Below are 6,662 nucleotides of genomic sequence, written 5' to 3' on the forward strand. Positions count from 1 at the left end.
ACGAGTCTTTTATCTCCCAATTCGTGCGGGTTATCTCCATCCAATAGCTCTTGTATCTGCAGTAGTGGTACAAAATTCAGTACACCAGGGAACATACAGCAACGAGGACGTTTCCAGGACAACCTTACAAAAACAGAAGTCGGGTTCTACATGTAGACAAAAAGTAAGCAACAACAATAACATTTTAAACAATGAAAGTTTCCTAGTTGAGAGGAGACTTGCAAGTGCCATCCGTGGAAACCCCACAAAAGAACAGTCACCCTGCCCACTAAGGCAAGTGCCCCCAACTAGCTTTTTAGCTTCGATTCTAATGGCACATTCTTAGCAGAGGCCCGTTTACTCGGACCATGCCCACAATCCTCATCAACTTTTGAACGAACTTACTTGAAATCAGTACGTCCATTTCCATCCTCACACCTTTACAAGTGAAACTTGAAAAAGTTGACAAGAATCTTAAAAAAAAAAAGACTCCGCCGGTTACGACGACGAGGTCCCAGCTGATCCGAATCAACGGAACAGCTTGCTCGTGAGATTAACGTGCAAATGGCTGAGCATTCCACAGACACGTGTACCCTTAACGTAGTTCTCGGGGATAATCAGCGTGACACAGAGAGTGACAAGGCTGACCCTTTGAAATACAAGTACAACTCATTTTTGCCAGCTGAGTGGACTGGAGCAACGTGAAAATAAAGTGCCTTGCTCAAGGACACAACGCGTCGCCGGGAATCGAACTCACAACCTTACGATCATGAGCCGAATGCCCTAACCACTAAGCCACGCGCCCTCACTGACAAGAATCTAGCTAAAGGTGAAAACTCCCTGTCCTCAACACTTACGATTATATTCTCCCCACAATCCTTTTCGCCATCACCACTCTTCTCAGCTAAAGGAGGTGGTGATGAGCTTTTCACAAAGGACTCAGTAGCGAGATGATGGCCGGAATCGACCGACAGGTGGCAGGTGCTGTTTGACATAGCTCGGGCAAGTGCATGTAGAACCGTTTCGTCGTTCTTCATGCATCTCGAACGGGAATTCTTCAAGATAAACTTAGTTGGTTTTCTGTGACGCCCAAATTTTTGCTAATCGTCGTCTCTTCTACCCGCCACTAATCTTCTTTAGAACGCCAATGTAGAATTTCAGCCAACCGCATTGTCCGGCAGGTAGCGTGCCGTGAGCGCCTGACGACAGTCAAGAGGCTAAGCTCCCCAACAGCTCTGTTAAAGAGATAAGCATAGAAAAGTCGTGTCTGACAAACGGCAACTTTATCTCTTCACCACCAACGATTCGCTAGAGATTATGTAATTTCAGCAAATGTATGCACAATACAGGTCACGGTATATTCAGTTTTACGTAGCAAGTGTTGGCAGCAGACCAGTGAAGCGTCTTTTTCACTGATGTTCCAGCCTCGTCAAAAGTGAGCAAGTTACGACAGTCAGATGACAACGACAGAGAACCATAATGATGGCGTTCTCCACCTCTGTGTGACCCTTCGGCGACAGTTTCCTCTTGGCCCATTTTTGTATGAGACAGTTACCTTGCTCATTATATCGTAGTAGTTCTTTTCTACTAAGAAGTCTGGGCGAAACTAGACTCCGCGCAATTTAAATGGTCTGTCTGTCCAACACCTCACGATGTTGGATGGCATGAGTCTGCCTTTCTACCTGTCTAGATGCAGACCCATTGACTTTTCTTATTTGAGTTTTGCTCCTGTCACTGCCTCACCGTCTCTTAGAGCGGTGTTCTCGGTCTCCGATACAAATACTGTCTTATCGTCTGCGTATGCTCACATAGATCTTTAGCATATTACTACAGAAACTTTAAGTTTCTGTAGTAGTTGCTCTATAGTCAGCATATACAGAAGAAATGCGAGAAGACAACCTTGACGCACTGAGTGCATAATACTGAACGTTCTCGATAAGTGGCTGTTTATTCTGACCACAGAGTAGATGTTGCACAATGTGGTGATTTAGGCACTGGGAGCTGATTGGTAATCGTTTACTGCGAGGACAACCTCCAGAATTGGCGTCAACTTCATAGAAGATTTTGATTGACCCGTGTTGTTCAGCTACCCACCCATATAAGGAGCCTTACCCACTCTCTCTGTAATGTATCGCATGCGATGGAGAATGTCGTGAACAGATCTGTTCGGGTTGGTGCAAGTTTTTGTACCACTGACAAACTTCCGACAAGTGCCAACTATTCACTAAGGGTAAAGACCCCCTTCGGTCATGAATGACCATGGGATTGCACCTAGAAAGTTACCCTCCTAGACACAAGTCCGGGCAAGATTGTTTATGGAAGACCAGCAGTCGCCCATGCATACCAGCCTCCCCTCTCCACGCCACCAGTGTTATCCAAGGGAAAGACAAAGGTCGATACAGCTTGGCACCTGTGACGTCGCAACTCATTTCTACAGCTGAGTGAACTGGAGCAACGTGAAAATAAAGTGCTTTGCTCAAGAACACAACACGCAGCCCGGTCCGGGATTCGAGCTCACAACCTCACGATCGTAAGCTCGACGCTCTAACCACTGAGCCATTGGTCAATACTTTAATGTCTGCATTCAGCAGAATTTTTGGCTGAAAAATATCAACGAAATTCTTTTGGTTTTGGTCCTTTGTCAGCAGCACTACTGCTCCTAGGTTCACAGACATGGAAGTCTTACATAGGATAAAGCTCACAGGCAACCCACCAAAACCGAGCAATTTGTCCCTCGTAGAGCCAGTCATCACTTTCTGTGTTTCAGCGGATGTTATCGGCCTTTCGCAACACTCCGCCGATGAAAGAAGTAGCAGGCCATCAAAGTAATCAGAGTACAAGGAAAACTGTATGGTGGTTTTGTTGTATTGTTGCACCTGCACCACTCAGACACAATGAATGAATTTCGTTCCTTCGCGTCTTAGACAACGCACCTTAGACCTGCCAAAGCAGGCCTCTTGCATCGAATCGAAGAAAAATGGTCGACAGCCAATTTTGCCGCAAGCTCATCGGTCGGGATCACTTTTCTCAGTGCTTCTTCTAGATTTCTATCTTGTTCTGTCTTTATTGCAGTTTTCTCTGTCACAACTTCCTTACTAAACTGCCAATTCTACTCTAATCGCTCTTTTCAAAGTGAACTACTATTTGTTGTTAACGAGTCTCTCCTAAACCTAGCCTAATTAGTTAATTCGATAATTTGATCTTTGTAAGCTCGATATTCCGGAAACAACGCATCTAGTTTCCAGTAGCTGGATCCCTGCCTATGAAGTTTATATAAAATCAAGCGTATAAATCACAAATTTGTGATCTGTCAAGCTAACCACTTTGATTTGTGGACACTCTATGCTGTCTATTTACTAGCCTGCAGAACACTATCTAGATATGATGTGGATGACCTGATACGGTTTTTCCATGTCCACATAGCACAATATGGAAATCCCGTCAGTACATCTCAAACAGTTCGAAAGGTCCGAACCGGTTTAAAACCCCTCTCCTATCATCTAATAATCCCACAGTCCATTTCTGTATCTAATATAACGTTTCAATCATCCCTAGCAGTAAGGAGCCGGACGTTCCAAGGATAACTTCGAGTTGCACGCAGATATCTGGCCACCCTCGTCCCTGTTCGGGCGTAGAAAACTACTAGTCTAAAAATATAGCTTTCGCTATTGACTTCTGGATCCATGAAGATAGTTTGTATCATGAGATCCAGACGTTTCCGAAACAACACAGCAGCACACTCTTTCAGTCACACCCAACTTGGAAATGCGTTGATCTTGAAGTCGCTGAAGGTAGGCATGAAGATTAGCGCCTCAGAAATTCTGGGTTTGATGATGGATGCCAAATTTATATCTTGTTACTTGAAGTCGTTGAGCAGATGGTCTGCTACCAAGGCAACAACAGGCTGAGCGTCTTCACGTTGCGTCTTCCGGGTAAGGCCATGTTTGAGAAAGAAAAGGAAAATGAGAAGAATCAGATATTGTTCCGTCCTTTCAGCTAGTTGTGGCCCGAGTAGACCCGAATGAAATCGGGTTATATTAACCAAACAAGTAAAACAATGAAAACCTATGCCATTTTAATCCCAAGCAAGGCCGGGTATCTCTATAAATCTACTATATATTTGTGAAAAGGGCGGACGTTGTCTCACAAGCAGTTATACAGGCAAAAGTGTTAGCTGAAAATTTGCACACCTATGTTAAAAGTCCTAGCGAGTTTGCATGGCAACTTTGAGTTTGCTCAATTGAAAAGTGTGGCCTCTAGGGCAAAATTTCTTATCTTTTAATGTGTGGCCCGCGTAGACCCGAATGAAATCGGGTTATAATACCGAAACAAATAAAACAATAGTAAACTATTTTAATCCCGAGCAAGACCGGGTTTCTCTGCTATCTATATATATAAGAAGCTTTGGGTCAAAATTGTGTGCACATTTTGCTACGTCATGGGTTGGCGGCCAGACCAGTGATCGGATCGAGCTGAAATTTGACACAGGCATAGGTGTGATGAGACAGAGAGTTGAGTAGGTTAAAACTCGCCATCTGGAAAGATGCGGTTGCTATGGTGAAAAGAGTGATTTTTTATCGATTCAAGGGGGGGGGTGGCTATAAGCCCCTCCAGATTAGCACGATTGGCATCTAATCTAATCTATAAAATGAAGAAGGCCAACGTTGATATAAATTGATTTTTAGGTAAAAAAAAAGGGGGTCTAAATGGGGCTGGAAGGGGATTAAAATTTACAGGAGGGGGTAACTTGAGGTGAGAAATTGATTGGGAGACGTTTTGGGGGCGCTACAGTGGTTGCTTTGCTGTGAAAACGGGGATTTTATTGATTTTGGGGGACACTTGGGGGTCTAGATTGAACACCTTTTGCCTGATTTCAATCAAATTTTCAACATGGTAAAGTGGAAGCGGATTTGTAATTTAAGCGCAGAAAATGGGTTCGAAATTTTGAAAATTAAGGCAAGATTTTTAAGTTGAAAATTTTCTCATTTTTACGTATTTTTGTCTTTTATTTTTTATTGTTTACAGTTTTCATTTTTTCTGAAAGAAATTTACAGTTGCATGTAGCCCGTGCTTAGAATTTTCATTTGCATGATCAATCGTCGAAAAATTCCCAAAATAAGTACTAAATTTAACAAAGAAATCCCTTTTTTCCTTATTTCTAATCGCTCAAACAGTGGCTCGTACAAAAGGCAAGTGTGCTCTCTGTTGTCACTGCCTGATATTTATAATTGATCTTTCAAAATATTTTCTTTTTGAACTTACTCAAAATCTTTTGTTTTTTATAAATGGGAATGATATAGATAGAGAAAGATAGAGAGTAAGAGAAAGCGAGGGAGAGTCAGAGAGAAAGGAGAGTAAGAGAGTGGGAAAGTGAGAGAGAAACAAAGAGGGAGAATGTAGTGATAAGAAACAGAAAGGAAGCAATAGAAAGGAAGCAACAGAAAGTAACAACCACACCCTCACCCGCGCGTAGAGCGGGTCACCTTAAGCTAGTCTGCTTTATCAAAACTGATCTGTGTTGAGACAACTCGTTACTGTCATACGCAATCGATGGTATCTTAGTCGCATTATCTTTGCTTTTTAATATTGTTATAGGTGTCTGTGCAGCTACGAGCAGACGTAGACCCCCGTTCTCTCTGCCCTCGCAGGGAAAATCCAGTGGAACGTCTATAATGCTTCAGCTAGATGGAAAAAAGAGCTTTCTGCTCTTTTTGTACTACGGCTTACATGAAGACCCCACTAGTGCCACAGGCACGACAAAAGCATTCAGTACACACTGTAAAATGTTTGGGGTAAGGAAGGGCATCCATCCGTTGAAAGCATGCGCGGCGCAGCCTCACAGTTCGTCGAATCCTGTCAAACCGTCCACCCGTACCACCATGGAAAACAGACACCAAATGATACTGATGATGATAATTTCGACGATGATGGTAATGATAATAATAATGATGGTGGCGAGCTGGCAGAAACGTTAGCACCCCGGGCGAAATGCGTAGCCGTATTTCGTCTGCCGTTACGTTCTGAGTTCAAATTCCGCCGAGGTTGACTTTGCCTTTCATCCTTTCGGGGTCGATAAATTAAGTACCAGTTACGCACTGGGGTCGATGTAATCGACTTATTCCGTTTGTCTGTCCTTGTTTGTCTCATCTGTGTTTAGCCCCTTGTGGGTAGTCAAGAAATGGGTAATGATAATAATAATGATGATAATGACGTGGAGGAGGGGGAAGGAGGGGGAGGAGGGGAGGAGGAGGTGGAGGAAAACCTTAACCGGCAGCAACGTGAAATAAAGTGCTTTATTGGCAGAAACAACGCACTAACAAGTCAAGGACTCGAACCACCCTACGACGTTATGATCGTAAACCAAACACCGTAACCACAAAACCACACGCCTTCCTGACGAAACAACAATAACAACAACAACTACAGCAGCCGTATGTTTGTTCCTTCTCAAGCCATGCCTGGCTCATAAGGGCCGGTTTCCCGGTTTCCTTGGCGCATAGGTTCCCCACCTGGACGGGACGTCGGCCCGTCGCAGGTGAGATGCAAGATGCAGGAGGAAAGAGTGAGAGAAAGTTGTGGCGAAAGAGTCAGCAGAAGTTCGCCATTACCTCCTGCCGGAGCCGCGTGGAGCTTTGGTGTTTCTCTCATAAACACACACATCGCCCGGTCTGAGATTCGAACCC

This window comes from Octopus sinensis, unplaced genomic scaffold (assembly GCF_006345805.1).
Source record: "Octopus sinensis unplaced genomic scaffold, ASM634580v1 Contig18274, whole genome shotgun sequence".
Classification (NCBI taxonomy): domain Eukaryota; kingdom Metazoa; phylum Mollusca; class Cephalopoda; order Octopoda; family Octopodidae; genus Octopus; species Octopus sinensis.